Source organism: Nicotiana tabacum, chromosome 1 (assembly GCF_000715075.1).
Source record: "Nicotiana tabacum cultivar K326 chromosome 1, ASM71507v2, whole genome shotgun sequence".
Lineage (NCBI taxonomy): Eukaryota > Viridiplantae > Streptophyta > Magnoliopsida > Solanales > Solanaceae > Nicotiana > Nicotiana tabacum.
The window spans coordinates 29,907,860-29,926,173 of record NC_134080.1 but is presented as its reverse complement, the minus strand read 5'-3'; the positions used below and the strand labels follow the sequence as shown (position 1 = coordinate 29,926,173).

At 35.3% G+C, this 18,314-nt stretch overlaps 1 pseudogene; it reads right to left on the bottom strand.

Annotated features, from left to right (window-relative positions):
* Window positions 1-7,960: 7,960 nt before the first annotated feature.
* Window positions 7,961-17,148, bottom strand: LOC107808281 (7,8-epoxymelianol synthase CYP88A108-like; annotated as a pseudogene).
* Between the last annotated feature and the right edge of the window lie 1,166 nt (window positions 17,149-18,314).

Sequence of the window (18,314 nt, the reverse complement as noted above, 5' to 3'; positions counted from 1 at the left end):
ACATTCGTCCTCGAATGGTTACTCTATTCTTTGGGAGAATTTTTCTAGAGTCTCCTCCGTACACTAAACTAAAACCACCCTGCACGCAGCCAAAAAACATACTATACATGTCATACTTGGCCTCACACAGTTGTCCATTATAAATTCGGAAAGTCAAAAATCAGAGCTTACTTGAGGACCTACTGGCTGGAATCGGGTTGTGCTGAGGTATCCCACCTCGAGCCATATCTCCAGTTTGAAATAGATGGGGGTATTTAGACTTCATTTCTTCCTCCACTTCCCCCGTCATCTCTTCCACATTTTTGCTTCTCCATAAAACCTTCACGGAGGCTACTTCCTTATTCCCTAGCTTGCGGATTTGTCGGTCTAGGATGACAATCAGAATTTCCTTGTATGACAAGTCCTCTGTAATCTGTACATCATCCGTGGACACCACTTGGGTAGGATTGCCAATACACTTTCGTAACATAGATACGTGAAAAACAGAATGGACAGACTCCTATTCCAAAGGCAATTCTAACTCATAAACTACTTGGCCTACTCTCCGAATGATCCTATAAGGCCCAATTTATTGTGGGCTAAGTTTGCATTTCTTGCCAAACCTCATTACACCATTCATAGGGGACACCTTTAAGAATACCCAGTCATTAACCCCGAACTCTAAATCTCGTTGCTGCATGTCAGAATATTAATTCTGATGACTTTGTGTTGTCATTAGTCGCTCCCGGATAAGCTTTACTTTTTCTATGGCCTACTGAACCAGGTCTGGCCCATGTAACCCAGATTCTCCAACATCAAACCACCATATAGGAGATCTCACTTGTGCCCATACAAAGCCTCGTACGGAGCCATCTGGATACTGGAGTGGTAACTGTATTATATGCAAACTCGATAAGACGTAGATGTTCATCCCAACTTCTGTTAAAATCCAACACACATGCTCATAACATATCCTCGAGCGTCTGAATTGTGCGCTCAGCCTGTCCATCAGTTTGTGGATGAAAAGCTGTGCTAAGATTCACTTGAGTTCCTAGACCTCTCTGAAATAACCTCTAACAATGTGTTGTAAATTGGGCCCTACGGTCAGATATAATAGATATTGGTAATCCGTGTTGCCGCACTATCTCTTTAATATATAACTTTACATAATCTTCTGCTATATATGTATATTTGACCAGTAGGAAATGAGCTGATTTCGTGAGCCTATCGACTATTACCCATATGGAATCGAACTTACGATGAGAACGAGGTAAACCCGTGATAAAGTCCATGTTTATCGCCTCCCATTTCCCTTGAGCTCTAACAACGACTTCTTTTGTTGCGGAACTCACTCTCTCAACTTGACCAACTCTGGGTCCTCATACTGCCTCTCCTTTACTTCAGCTTTGAGAGATGATTTTGCAGTATTTTGGAGTACAACTCCACCATTGCCAGTGTCTACTATTCGAACCCCCAAACAAGCCAATTGATGAATTTCTCTAGTTAATTGTCTTCTCTCGGCCTCTACATTTATTAAGCTACCCATAGATCGGCGACTTAAGGCATCTGCTACAATATTAGCTTTCCCTGGATGGTAGAGAATGTTAACATTGTAATCTTTCAATAATTCAAGCCATCGCCTCTGTCGCAAATTCAACTCTTTTTGCTTGAAGATATATTGCAGCCTTTTATGATCTGTGAATACATCAACATGAACACCATATAAATAATGCCGCCATATCGTAAGTGCATTGACAACCGAAGCTATCTCGAGGTCGTAGGTCAGATAATTCCACTCGTGATTCCTTAATTGCCTTGAATCATACACAATTACTTTCCCATGTTGCATCAAGACACATCTTAACCCGACACCTGAGGCATCACAATACATGGCATAACCATCTGGACCCTCTGGAAGTGCTAGAACTGGCGCTGAAGTCAATCTGTTCTTAAGCTCCTGGAAACTCTGCTTGCAAGCATCAATCCACTGAAACTTAGCTCTATTCTTAGTTAACTTACATGGGTATTCTAATTTTTTTTTACAATTCATGACATTCCCCCTTTCGAACGCCCAAACTTCATCATTCATCTATCCCGATTACGCCCCTATTACACTACGAGGACAACATTCCATCTCTTCTAAATGCTACTAGTCTTAGATTCCTTTGAGTTTATTCAGCTATACTGAGTCTTCTATAACTTAGAGAAACCATCAGCTCTCTTATGAGCGTAACCCCAAGGACTTATCCATTCTTGTCACCTTTTCACTCATCTTTTTTTATCCTTCCTCCTGCCTTCCTAAAACCTTGTCGCTTTACCATACTTTAGCTTGTGACCTAAACATATCCATTTATACTTATTAGCAACCTTCCTTCAACCTACTTGCACCATAGATTTTCTTATGTTATTCTGGAACATCAAACGAGACATCATATACCACTCGAGCACTTTTGTCAAAGGTTCTAAAAGAGAAGAAAATTCCTTTACAAGTTTCCTATAATAACCTGCCAAACAGAGAAAGCTATGAACCTCCGTCGGTGTCGTGGGTCTAGGTCAAGTCTTTACTGCCTCAATCTTTTTTGTATTAACCCGAATGCCTTCACCTAAAATAATATGCCCAAGGAAAGCTACAAAATTCACATTTAGAGAATTTTGCATACAACTTCCTTTTCTTTGTAACACTTTGAGCACAATATGCAAATGATCTCCGTGCTCAGTCTCTGGACGAGATTACACCAATATATCATCAAATAATGCAATCACGAATAGATCTAGAAAGGGTCTGAACACTTAGTTCATCAAGTCCATGAATACTGTTGGGGCATTAGTTAACCGAATGACATAACATGAATCTCAAAGTGCCTATATCTGGTTTTGAATGCTATGTTCGGGATATCTTTCTCCTTAACCCTTACCTGAGGGTACCCGGACCTTACGTCTACCTTTGAGAAATACTTGCCACCTTGCAACTGATCAAATAAATCATTAATCCTCTGGAGGATTACTTATTCTTGATTGCCACCTTGTTTAACTGTCTATAATCAATAATATCCGCAAGGAACCATCTTTCTTCCTCACAAATAACACAAGTGCTCCCCATAGTGATGTACTAGGTCTGATAAAGCCTTTTTCAAGCAAGTCCCTTAGTTATTCCCTCAACGCTTTTAGCTCTGCGGGTTCCATTATGTAGGGAGAAATAGATATTGGTTGAGTACCCGGTAGTAGGTCAATAGCAAACTTAGTTTCTCACTCTGGAGGAAGACCTAGAAGTTTATCGGAAAAAAAACATTGTGAAACTTATTAACCATAGGGATAGATTGAACGGTTAGTGACTCTACTTTCACAGTTTTTACCCGAACTAAGTGATAATCATAACCTTTTCTGATCATCTTCCTTGTCTTAAGACAGGAAATAAATCTACCTCTCGGCGATGCCGTATTACCTTTCTACTCCAACAACAGGCTCTCCTAGAAATTAGAATCGAACAACCCTTAATCTTCGGTCAACGTTAGCATAACAAGAAGCCAACTAATCCATACCCATTATAACATCAAATTCTACCCAACCAAGCACCACGTACCTTATCCTTATTTGTTATCAAACTTATCACGGGCTATTACGGGCACCTCTATATATATACGTAACAATATTAGGACTTAACTCGTAGAACTCCTTCAACATACTACACTAACTGATAGGATATTTCAGCAGGTGTGCATATCTTCAGATTATCTTTGACTCACAGTTACTCCCAGCTATTATATTATCAACGAAAAAGGGCTATATATACCTCTCTACTTTCAAATATTATTTACCTGTACCCTTCGTTATACTATTGGGCTATCCATATCCCTACCGTCATACTTTGGAAATAAAATACCCCTATTGTCATACTTTGAAACAAAAATACCCCTATTTTGGATGAAGTGCCACGTGGCAACACCAGATTAAAACGACCCATTTCTTTTTTTTACCCGATTTGTTTTTAGAAAAACCCACAACCTGACCCCTATTTTCATTTTTTCCAGTTTTTGTTTTAAATTTCAGTTTTTAAAAAATGAAAATATTTTGTTAAAACGAAAAAAATTTGTTTTTACAAAACCAAATTCTTTTAAAAAACTGAAAAAAATATTTTTCAAAAACGAAAATATTTTATTGAAAATAATGTTTTCAGTTTTTAAAAAACGAAAATATTTTGTTAAAAACGATAATATTTTTTCCTGTTTTATCTCTTTTTATCCCCATATTTATACATATTAATTTTGCTATATTATCAAAAATTACCCCCTCCCCCCCCCCCACACACGCCCACCACTCTCTTCCTTCTTTTTCGTTTCATATGTTAAATAAAATTTCATATACCTTATAAAAAAATCCTTTATTTATAGAACCCAAAGAAGTTAAAACCCTTTACCAAAACAAATTCTGTTTATAACAAAATATTTTCTTTTTTTAAAAACTAAAAACATTATTTTCAACAAAATATTTTCGTTTTTGAAAAATATTCTTTTTCATTTTTTCAATTTTTAAAAGAATTTTATTTTGTAAAAACTGGAGAAACAAATTTGTAAAAACAGAATTTTTTTTGTTTTGTTTTTTAACAAAATATTTTCGTCTTTTAAAAACTGAAATTTAAAAAAAAAATGGAAAAAAATAAAAATAGGGGTCGGTTTGTGGATTTTTTAAAAACGGATTGGGTACAAAAAAGAAATGGATCGTTTTAATCTGGTGTTGCCATGTGACACTCCATCCAAAATAGGAGTATTTTTGTTTCAAAGTATGACAATAGGGGTATTTTTGTTCCAAAGTATGACGGTAGGGGTATGGATAGCCTAATAGTATAACGAAGGGTACAGGTAAATAATATTTGAAAGCAAAAGGGGTATATTTAGCCCTTTGCCGTATTATCAATTCAGTTTCAGCTTTCAGTTATATTATTATCTTGCATACTCGGTACATTATTTCGTACTGACGTCCCTTTTTGGGGAATATTGCATTTCATGCGTGCAGATTCAGACAGACAGACGGGTAAACCTCTTCAGTAGGTGTTGCCCGAGTTCAGCTTTATCGGTAAGCTCCACGTCTTTCGGAGTTGTTGGGTCTAGAAGCTTTGTGTATATCTTGTGTATGTACGCATATAGGCTTTGGGTAGGTCGAGGCCCTATTCCGATCACAGTACATCCATCAGTAGAGGCTTGTAGAAATATCCTATCAGTTAGTGCAGTATGTTGGGCTTGTAGGCCTTGTATGTATATTTTGTTAGCTTGTCAGTTATAGTAGCTATAACGGCCTTACCGACCCAGCTTTATATTAACATTTAGTCAGTGTTAGTTCCCATTTAGTTTTATATCTTGATTCGCAAACTGTCGTGCAATGTGGCCCCTGGTCAAAGTATGACATTATATGTCCAGAGTTCCTGAGTCGCAAGTTGATACGCAAGAATAGATGAGGCACCGGGTACCGGTTTCGCCCCCAGGCTCGGGGCATGACAAGATCCCACAGTCTGTCAAGAATATAGTTGACCAGCAACACTTGATTTTAACACTAGAAGTTCCTGACAAGGTAATATGGACAACAAACTCAACTGGAGTATTCTCAGTGGCCTTGGCGTGGAATTGTCTAAGACAGAGGAAAAACCATCCGGCCATTTTTACCAAAATACGGAACAAACATGTCCCCTTCAAAATGGCATTCATGACGTGGAGGGCCCTAATGGATAGAGTTCCAACTGATGAGAGGATCGCTAAGTTTGACTACAATCTTTATGCAAGATGTTATTACTATTACCCACACTCAATAGAGCTAGAAATATCTGAATATTTATTTTGTTCAGGAAGCTTTGCCAGGCAATGTGAAAAAGATTTGAAGGACCTTGTGGCATTTTAATGGACGAGATGCAACTTATGCAAGAAGTGCACAACTGGTGGAATCACAAAACTACTAACATAATTGCATCTTTTATGGTGAAATTGTTGCCAGCCCTGATTATTTAAGAATTATGGAGGTCAAGATGTGCATACAGATATGGAAACGAAACTCCCACAGTTTGCAGATCTGAAAGTTTGATTTCCAACACACTATCAAATTTGACTAGTCAAAAATTTGGAAAAGTAAAGTTGAAGACATCTTGGAATCAAATATGAAAGATGCTCGACCAACTAATAGGATTCAAGACATACAGACTAGTCAAGTGGGTCAAACCGCCAATAAGTTTTGCCAAGCTCAATAACGATGGGAGTTGTGTGGAAGGCAATTATGGAATGAGGAGAGTTATCAGAGACAGCCTAGGCAACTTCATCTAGGCTTACTCAAGCTTCATAGGGTCAGGCACTAGTAATTGGGCGAAAAGCAAATCAATGTTGTATGGTTTACAACAAAGTGTACAGAAAAGGATGCACAATATAATAGCAGAAGAAGATTCTAAATTGGTCACTTCTTACTTGACAGAGAACTCAGCTACTCCATGGAGAATTGCACAAGATATCGAAGAGATCAAGAAGCTAGTACATGAAGAGAATGTCGAAGTGCAACATTGTTTCAGAGAGGCCAATAGGGTAGCAGATAAATTAGCAACCATAAGTCATATACATTGGCAACACCTGATCTTCACCAGGTATGTAGAGCTCCCTAAGCAAGTAAAAGGGCTAATGAAATAAGATAGATGGGAGCTTGCATCTTTCCGAGTGAGGTACCTGAATGCAACATAAATTAACTTTGATCCACCATGACATGAGAAGTGGGCAGTGGCACGTCCTCCTCCTTTCCTTCTCTTCACACTTATAGATAGATAGTCATAGATGAATAGATACTAAAATACTAATCTCTCATTATTTTAATAGAGGGTAAGGCAGTACGTCCCCCCCTCCATTCTTTTGCTCAGTTCAATCAATAAAATAATAATCGGTTCATAAAAAATTAAAAAAAAAAGTTAACGAAAGATATTTTTATAATTATTGGGTGCCGGATCTTTTTCTTCTTTTTTATTTTTGTCCCAAAACTTTTTGTCTTTTTTCAGCTTTAGATATTTCAAATTTTGATTTTCACTGTGCGATTACAACATGTGTTTTTTTTCCTTTTCTTTTTCCCGAATTAGCACGTGCGAGGCATTACTTTTTACACATTTACATTTTTTTTAAAACTCTAGGCATCTTCATTAAGCGTACTAACAATATTGAAAACGACGAACAGTTACAGGAGTACCTAATATTACTGTATATATATAGAGAGAACAATATAATTAAAAGAGCCATGCAAATTGTAAACCTGGAAAACGCTGAAGTTGCCTTTCATATAATGTTTGGGAGCTTCTTCAATCCCACAAAGACAATTTTCAAGACGTTCGATCTTGCTCTCTGGATTAAGCTGCTCAAGCCTGCATCATATATACTCATCAGTATTAATTACTTCCTCCGGGTCATAATAAATGTTTTTTTGACCTTTTATTTTGGTCCAACATAAGTGTCCTTTTAACATAATCAATAATGAATTAATTATAGTTTGTAAATTTGCCCCTATTTATATATCCCAATGTGTCAAGTTAATAATATGCAAAATTTAATTAAGGGTAATTTAATCAAAATACTTATTTGTTTTCTAGGAGTTTATATTTTATTAAAGAGTGTGCCAAAGATAATAAAAAAATCACTTATTGTGGACTGGAGGGAGTAGTAATTTTCTTCTTTCTTAATTATTTCATGGAATATAGAGTATATAATTACTTTGAATTTGAGATGCTCATTGAAGGGCTAATTACTCCCTCCGTCTCATAATATGTGTCGTGATTCTCTTGTGCACGCCCTTAAGAAAGAATAGTTTTTGACTACTTTATCGTTATTAAATATTTTCTCAATTTATGTATCATCTCCATAAGTAATGTGTTTGTAGTCTTCTAAGATAATTAATTACTAAGGGTAAAAAAGGAAAAATATAATTAATTTTGTCTTAAATTTCTAAAATAAAAAATAATTTAAGACAATTATTTTTAGTAATCACGCGACATATTATAAGACGGAGGGAGTAATATATATCTGTAGTAAAGAAGAAAGTAATGAAGAATAACTGACACTTCAAGTCTTGCTAAATTGGCGCCTGGGCACATTTTAAGGCCTCTTCCAAATGGAATAAAATTGGCTGGCTTGGTTTCAAGATCCTGTACAAATTAAAATTTTCATTGTAACTACTGTAATTACATGGATGTTATTATCTATGTAAGGGTGACAAATGGATGGTTTGGGTTGAGTTTTGGCGGATCAAGATGAGTTAGGTCATTAAATGGGTCATTGCCTAACCCAGCCTAAGGTGTACTTGGGCTAAGATGTGTTGGGTCAAGATGGGCTTAACAATGGATCATAGTCTAACCCGCTCAACTTGACCCATGTTTTAGAATCATGCTCATCTTGCATAAACAACGCCTTTTACCTTTTATACACCTATGGGCAGTAGGTTTTTATGACTAACTGTTGTTTTCTTTCATTGTTGATTACCTTATTATCTTTTTTTTTTCTTTTATATGGCTTTTTGGTAGTGTCCTTCTTGTCTATATTTCCATTAATACGGTGCTTATACTTTCCTGAGCCGAGGGTTTATTGGAAATAACCTCTCTATCTTCATAAGGTAAGGGTAAGGTCTGCGTACACACTACCCTCCCCAGACTCCACAGTGTGGGATAAGACTGGGTATGTTGTAGTATTTTGAGAATCAAATTATGTTTTCTTAAATAACAAATTAGGATTCAAAATGTGTAAGTTGAAAAACTATTTTGTTGGGTGGGGTGAGTGGGTGGTGCAGAAAAACGAAAAAAATAGAAAACTAAAAATAAAAAAAAAATTGAGGGAGTTTGTGCGGTGGGGGAGGGGGGATCGGGGTGGATGGTGCAGAAAAACAAAAAAAAATAAAAAAATAGAAAATTGTAAATACAAAAAGAAAAAGAAATAAAAAAAAATTACGGGGAGAGGGGGGGGTAGGGGTTGCGTAGAAAAACAAAAAAACAAAAAATAAAAAATTGAAAATACAAATATAAAATTGAGAGGGTTTGTGTGTGTGTGGGGGGGGGGGGCGAGATTTGATGGGTCCATCCCATGTGTAAGGAAGACATCTTCCTTTGGCTTTGAAATGTCAAGCCAACTAAAGGAATAGTAAGGAAGATTTTATGAAAAATATTTCTTTGGTTTCACATTGAAATTTTGACTCTTGCCAAACTCCTGAGATCATTTTTGACATCAATGAAATAATCCTAAACACTATAAATAGGTGTCTTGCTCTCATTTTAAAATACACCAACAAAGAGAGAAAGAAAGAGTGAGGCATCATAGATAGGGTATAAGAAAATAGTATATAAAAAAAATAGAGAATGCGTGATATTATAGTGAGGTGAGAATATCAAAAGAGGGTTATTTCTTTTGAGTGTTATAGTGGTCTTTGGAGTATTTTACTCGGACCTACAAGGTGTAAAATTCCTTGCTATAGTGATACCAGTTTCTCCACTCAGGGCCGTTTTTTCCCTTATTCAAAAGGGGTTTCCACATAAAAATCTTGGTGTAGTTATCACTCTTTTATTCTTGTTAATTACCGTATCTAGGTGTTATGTTATTATTTCGTTTTTAGTATCGTGATATTATTTTTGTGGGAGTTTATTCCCAACAACTGGTATCAGATCCAGGTTCTGCTCATTCACATAAATATTATTCACTGTCGGTAGTATTACACTCGGTGAAAAACAAAAATATTTGGAATAAAGTACGAGGTAGCAAAATTTAACGGAGATATCGGTTGCTCAACATGTCAAAGAAGGATGAGGGATCTGCTCATCCAACAAGGATTACACAAGGTACTAGATGCTGATGCCAAAAAGCCTGATACCATGAAAGCTGAGGATTGAGCTGACTTGAATAAAAGGGCTGCTAGTGCAATCGGGTTGCACTTATCAGATGATGTGGTGAATAACATCATTGATGAAGACACCGTATGTGGCATATGGACAAGGTTGAAAAGCCTATACATGTCCAAAACGCTGACTAATAAATTGTACCTAAAGAAGCAGCTATACGCCCTACACATGGGTGAAAGTACAAGTTTTTTGTCACATTTAAATGTGTTTCACAGACTAATCAGAAAGCTGAGGATTGGGCTGAAAATCGATGAAGAAGATAAAGCCATCTTGCTATTGAACTCTTTGCCATCTTCGCACGATAATTTGGCAACAACCATCATGCACGGTAAGACTACCATTGAGTTGAAAAACGTCATATCGGCTCTTCTACTTAATGAGAAGATGAAAAAGAAGCTTGGAAGTAAAGGACATACTCTCATCACAAAAGGTAGAGGCAGGAGTTATCAAAGGAGTTCGAGCAACTATGGCAGATCCGGAGGTCGAGGGAAGTCTAAGAACTGATCCAAATCAAGAGCTAGAAATTGCTACAATTGTAATCAATCAGGTCACTTCAAAAGAGAGTGCCCAAATCCAAGGAAGGGAAAAGGTGAAAGCAGTAGCCAGAAGAATGACAACAACACAACCGCCATGGTGCAAAGTAATGATAATATTGTCCTCTTTATAAATGAGGAAGATGAATGCATGCACTTGTCAGGTCCAAAGTCGGAATGAGTGGTTGATACAACAACATCTTACTATACCACTCCGGTAAGAGAATTTTTTTGCAGATATATAGCAGGTAATTTTGGCACTATGAGAATGAGTAACACGAGTTACTCAAAGATTTCGGGGATCGGTAACATTTGTCTTGAGACAAATATCGATGCACATTTGTTCTAAAGGACGTTCGGCATATACATGATTTGCGAATGAACTTGATCTCGAGAATTGCTTTAGATCAAGATGGATATAAGAACTATTTTGCAAATCAAAAGTGGAGACTCACAAAGGGATCATTGGTGATTTCAAAAAGAGTTGCTCATGGTACATTGTACAGAACAAATACAGAAATATGCCAAGGTGAATTGAACGCGGCACAAGAGGAGATTTCTGTAGATTTGTGGCACAAAAGGATGAGTAATATGAGCGAGAAGGGGTTGTTGATTCTTGGCAGGAAATCAATCATTTATTATGCTAAAGGTACAACGTTAAAACCTTGTAACTACTATTTATTTGGTAAGTAGCATAGAGTCTCATTTCAGACATCGTCTGAAAGAAAATTGAATATACTTGATTTGGTATATTTTGATGTGTGTGGTCCAATAGAAATTGAATCGATGGGCGGTAACAAATATTTTGTTACTTTTATTGCTGATGCTTCACAAAAATTATGGGTTTATATTTTAAAAACCAAAGATTAGGTGTTTCAAGTTTTCTAAAAGTTTCATGCTCTGGTGGAAAGGAAGACGGGTCGAAAGCTAAAGCATATCTGAATCGACAATAGAGGTGAATACACTTCAAGGGAATTTGAAGAGTACTGTTCAAGTCATGGGATCAAACATGAAAAATAGTTCCTGAAACCCCACAGTACAATGACATAGCCGAAAGGATGAACCGCACCATTGTTGAGAAGGTGAGAAGCATGCTCAGAGTTGGAATTTTTGTTTTTAACAAAATAATGCTCAGAGTCTGGAAAGGATGAAAATAATGCTCAGAGTACATTCTGCTACTGAAGCTGGAAAGGAGATGATATGGCTCAAGCAGTTTCTTCAAGAGTTGGAATTGCATCAAAAGGAATATGCCGTCTATTGTGACAGTCAAATTGCAATAGACTTGAGTAAGAACTCCATGTACCATGCAAGAACAAAGCATATCGACGTGAGATATCATTGGATTCGTGATCAGGTGGAGAATGAATCTTTACAAGTCAAAATGATTCACATGAGTGAAAATCTTGCTGATATGTTGACCAAGATGATACCAAGAGACAAGTTCGAGCTATGCAAAGAACTTGTCGGCATGAACTCTATATGAAAAACTGGAGTTACCTCCTTCAGATGCATGAGATTAGAGGGGGAGATTTGATGGGTCCATCCCATGTGTAAGGAAGACATCTTCCTTTGGCTTTGAAATGTCAAGCCAACTAAAGGAATAGTAAGGAAGATTTTATGGCAACTATTTTTTTGGTTTCACATTGAATATTTGACTCTTGCCAAACTCATAAGATTATTAATGACATCAATGAAGCAATCCTAAACACTATAAATAAGTGTCTTGCTCTCATTGTAAAATACACCAACAAAGAGAGAAAGAAAGAGTGAGGCATCACAGATAAGGTATACGAAAATAGTTTGTAGGAAAAATAAAGAGTGAGCGATATTGTAGTGAGGGGGGAATATCAAAAGAGGGTTATTTCATTTGAGTGTTATAGTAGTCTTTGAATTATTTTACTCGGACCTACAAGGTGTAAAATTCTTTGCTATAGTGATATCAGTTTCTCCGTTCGGGCCCGTAGTTTTTCCCTTATTCAAAAGGGTTTTCCACGTAAAAATCTTGGTATCGTTATCACTCTTTTATTCTTTTTAATTATCGTATCTCGGTGCTACATTATTATTCCACTTTTAGTACTGTTAATATTATTTCTGTAGGGGTTTATTCTCAACAGTTAGGGTGGGTGGGTGATGCAGAAAAACGAAAAACAGAAAATTGAAAATAAAAAAAAAAAAAAAGTAAAATTGGGCCAACTAAGTAAATTTCTAGTTAATATGGGTTGAGATCCCTTTGTTTTGGGTGAGTTTCATGTGTTTTTTTTTTGCTATTACATGGGTCAGAATGAGCTATAAAAAATAATGGGTTAACTTGGACTCAACTCAAATAGACCCATGAACTAAAATGTTTGTAACCCAACCCATTAATCTCTGGACGAATTGAGCAAGTTGGATGAATTTGGGCTCAAATTGCCACCCCTATATCTAAGTAAATAAAAATTATTTTTGAACACAAATTTATATCTTACATCCCATCTTGAAGGATTGAATTCCTTAGGTTTCACATAAGTATCAGGATCCATATGAATACTCCTTGACAATAACAAAAATCTCCACCCCTTGGGTATAGTGTACCCTGCATAATAATATAATTAAGAAGAAGGAATTAATTAATGTATCATTAATTGGATTTAAGGTGGCTCGTATAAATGACGTTGAAGAGGGATTATAATACTAGTAGAAATAATTAAGTCCAAGACAAAGTACCAACCATTTATGTTAACAGTAGTTTTTGCATCTCGAAGGAGTAATGACGATACGCTAGCACAACGCAGTGTTTCATTAATCCCCTGTACCAATATATGTACCAATTTATTATATATCCATATGTTAGTCCAAAAGAGTTTTGATCTTGCACTAATTAATTGAATTTTAATACATATTGAATTGTGTTCTCCTAGTATACAAATAAGTGAAGAAGAATTAGCTAGATCTTACCTTCGTAAGATACTTCATTTGTTTAATCTCGTCTATATTATGGCCTGCATTTGAAGATGGTCTTTTCTTAACTATATCCTCTTGTTCCTCCTGTAAAGAGAAAAAAAAACAAATTATTGACAAGACATTCGTGTGAAAGTGGATTTTCAACTATATATCAATGCATAGTTCGTTCGCACGTCTGACACCACTCCAGCAAGTAATTAAGAAATTTAGAGCCCGTCTAGACATAAGAATTTTTTCATTTGTTTCGAAATCGGTGTTTGACCATAAAATTTTCAATTTTCGTTTGAAGTAAAATGTACTTTGTTCACACACCAGACACCATTAATCATTATAGCTACGCACATCAAGTAATTAAGAAATTAAGAAGAAGAAGAACAACAACAACAGGTCTAGGAGGTAGAGTGTACGCAGACCTTACCTCTATCTTGTGAACAGTGACACGAAGCTAGAAATTTTTCAAGAGCATTCGACAAAAAAAATTTCCGACAAAGGGTGTTCAATATGTGTTATATACCTCCAAAACGTAATATTTTACCTATATATACAGTATAATTTTTCGACAAAGAGACCACTCTTGTGACCATGCGGCTTCGCCACTGCTTGTTAAGGTAGAGATGTTGTTTTCGGTAGACCCCACTCAAAATAAAAGTAAAAGAATCAGAAACAGCATATAGTAACATAAATAAGATAAGGCGGTAGGTAGACAGGATGACAGAATAAGCAAAACGAAAGCACCAACAAGAAATTAAGAAGAACATCACACAAAATATCAATTAAACTAGAAGTAGTGAGTGTGTACGTACTTTTGCTTTCTGCAAGAAGTGAGGATGTTTTTCCAAATACATAATTGCTTTTGCGGCAACCTCAGCAGTAAATTCATAACCAGCAAATGTAACCGAAACTAGCGTGGTAATTATATTTCCTTCATCATCTCGAGTGTCTAGCATCGTATCCACTATGCTGGACTTTGGCCTTGCTTTATTTATTTTCCAATCATGGCTTTTCTTTCCTCTAATATCTGATAAAATATCTTAACTATTGCTCCTCGTGCCTGAAACGATTAAAAAAGATCGATTATATATTCAAAATAGACAAGTTAAACAAATCGAATTTTGCGTTCTGTTGTGTTTAAAATCACAATTAGGATGATAAAACCCTCTCAAAATACAGCTTTTGTGAATTCAATACTTTCAAATATTAAGAGTTGTTTGAATTGATATATTTTAAGTGTTTATTGGCTTTTAAGCATTTTTTTAATTTTTGTAGTATTTGACAATGATAAAAAGGGCTTAAAAGCACTTACTTTTAGGCATGAAAAATATAAAAATAATCCAAAATCCAAAAGTTGCGTATTATCAACGTATGACTTTTGGCTATAGCCTGTCAGGGGCGGACCTAGAGCTTACAATACGGGTTCCCGGGAACCCAGTAACTTTTGCGTAGATCCTATATTTTTATTAAGAAATTCACTAAATATTTGTAAATATCTAACTGTGAACCGAGTTATTATTGCATATTAATCTAAAATTACGGTAGGAACCCATAAGCCTCAAATCCTGGAATCGTCTCTGTAGCTTGTTTGGCCAAACTTCTCCAATCTCAGAACCACTTTATTTCTTTCAAAAAAAGTATTTTCTTTTTCAAAGTTGATGTGTTTGGCCAAGCTTTTGGAAGAAAAAATAAAGTGCTTTTGAGGAGAAGCAGAAACAGTTTTGGAGAAGCAGAAAAAAATAGTCTCTCTCCAAAATCATTTTTTTGAATACTCCCTCCATTCCAATTTATGTGAACCTGTTTGACCGGGCACGAAGTTTAAGAAAAATGAAGACTTTTGGAATTTGTGGTCCTAAACAAGTCAGAAAGGGGCCTAGAGTATTTGTGTGGTTATAAAAGCTTCTCATTAAGGGTAGAATTGTAAGTTTAAGCTAAATTATTTCCAAATTTAGAAAGGGGTCATTCTTTTTTGAACGGACAGAAAAGGAAATAGGTTCACATAAACTGGAACAGAGGGAGTAACATTTTCGAGAAAAATACCCTTAGAAACAGTTTTTAAAAGCTTGGTCAAACACTAATTGTTGCTAAGAAGTACTTTTTAAATTAATTACCCAAACATAAACTGCCTCTCACCAAAATTATTCTTGAGAAAATCATTTTTCAAAAGAAGATAATTTTTGCACTTTGGCCAAAAAGGCTATTAGCCTCTAAGTTATTTTTTAAAAGCCAATCCAAACACTATATTTAGAAAAAAAAGAACTCCTTTATTTTGGATTTTAAGTTAATAATCATCCAAAGAATAGTACTGAACTACACATAAGCAAGCCTCCTTAAAATGCGAAAAATTATGATTTAGAAAATAAGACATGCATGTTACCTGCAACACACACACACACACACATATATATATATATATATATATATATATATATATATATTAATAGGCATGCTGAGCAAACCACGAATAAGGAAAGTATTCTCCTTAAAAACAACGTCAAGCAAATCTTGAGCAACCTCATCACCTATAAGAATTCTCATAAGCACCACAAATGTTGTTTTTTTCATCTCAGTAAGAAACTCAATAGGTTTTTCCATTGAAGCCCATTTCTCAAATGAATTTTTCACAATTTCATTTATAATATCCAAGTGGAAAGACAATGATCCGCCATGACTCTGTATAGGATTACTTCTCATTCGATGCTTTTTGTCTTCTTGATTTGATGAAGCTGATTCTTGTCCCAGTAGGTTTAAGCTTGTTTTAGGCATATGTCTGTCAAAATGTTCGTCATCTAACAAGATTTTCCTACATATTTCTGGTTTTGTGACAATGATGCTTGGCTTTCCTAATAGTAATCCCTTGTACATTCCTCCTCGCCCGTACCTTAATTTGTTTAAGGAATGTTTATATTTATAATGGAAATTCAGAAAGAAAAAAGAACAAGAATACTTTAAGGGCCCGTTTGGCCATGAATTTTTTTTCATCTTTTTTCCTAAAAATTTTCATTTTTTTTTAAAAAAAATAAGTGTTTGGCTATAAATTTTTCATTTTCACTTGAAAATGAATTTTGGAAATTTTGGAATTTTTCGAAAATTTGAAAAACTCCAAAAAGTGATTTTTTAAAATTTTCACATCAGATCACTCACAAAAATTCAAAAATAACCCAAAATGATATTCATGTCCAAATACAACTCTAATTTTCAAATATCATTTATGGCAAATATATACTTAAGGGTTTGGCCATACAAAATTTTTCACTTTTTTTTCAAATTTTTTTTTCGAAATCTGCATTTGGCCATAAAATTTTCACTTTTCGTTTAAACGATAATTTGAAATTTTTCGAAAATTTGAAAAATTCTAAAAGCTATTTTTTAAAATTATCACTTCAGATTACTTACAAAAATTCAAAAACAACCCAAAATTATATTCATGTCCAAACACAACTCTAATCTTCAAATACCATTTTCACTTGAAAAAAAAATTCAAAATTTTACAATTCTTATGCCCAAACGCCCACTTATTGAATATCAAATATATACTTACCTAGTAACGAAGTAAGAAATAAATGAGTCCGGATCGCCACCTTTAAAACATTTGCAGAAAATAGACATGTCCCCAAAGAATGGCCAGCCCATGTCACCTGGAGGAAAGTGATAATCCTTTGAACTAAATTTGATTGTATAAAACCACATATTTGCTCTTTTTAACATGCTATAAATGGTTAAAATTCCCACTGCCAAAGCTGTGTACAAGAACACTAAGTCGTACTCCATCTTTTTTAACTTTCTAGCGATCGATCAAACAAATTAGAAACCTTTGTGTGAAGCTGAAATTGTGTACAACGTGAGTTGGTTTTATATATATATATATATATATATAGTCTTGGAGTAGAGCAAATTAAAGTGTTACTTAAGTGCATGGGCACTGAGTTTCAGGCACACAAGATGTCAACTGTGCCTCTTTTTTCAGTATTTGACTTCGACACGTACTTGTGCACCAGTTTTTCTGATGAAAACAATGAATGATGATTTAATAGAACAAAACCGAATACACTCCGGACAAAGAGATATTTTTAACTTGTTTCTATAATGAACTCGTGCTTCTGTCCATTTGTAAAGAGTGAGTGTACAACTAGAAAAAATTTGGTACCTTTCCAACACTCGGACCAAACCATGCTCATCTGACTAAACTTGTATCAATTTTATTTTTTCGATTCCACTCCACTTTGTTCCAGAGCTATTGGTCCTTTAGATGACTCGAACTTATAATCTTGAAATTATATAGGAAGTGCTGATCATCTAAGCAACCCTCTTGTCAAATTCACCCATATGAATTGATGAATTATTCATTTGCCTTGATGTTGCTTATGCATACACCGTTGGCGACAAAAAAATACAAGTTCACGAATCATGACTTTATTCTTCCCATTCCATAGATGGTACTGTTAGACAGTTAGCGTCTCTTCTAAAGACTTCTAGTGTGACCCACATATAAGATAATAAATTATTTAGCTTGTCTCTCAAAGAAAATAATATATCAGATAATATTGGTAGAGTCAAAAGGTTGGTCAATTATGGAATTCTAAAATATCTTAATTTTTCCGACTTTGGGACTTGTGTGGACTGCATAAAGGGTAAGCAGACCAACAAATCAACTAAAGGTGCCAAAAGGAGTTCTCAATTGCTTGAGATCACACATACAGACATATGTGAACCTTTTCCTACCCCTTGCTTGAATGGTGAGAGATATTTTATCTCACTTATTGATGACTATTCAAGATATATGTATCTCTATTTTCTGTTTAACTGTCACGACCCAAGTTCTCCCTCCGTGAACTGTCGTGACGGCACCTAGTCTCTATGACTAGGTAAGCCTAACAATTTACGGAAAGTGAATTAAAGATACAAAACTAACAATTTAACAGGTAAGTATAATAGAAGAGTTTAAAATGTCGCTCGACATATATAATACTAACACTCTCGACCGC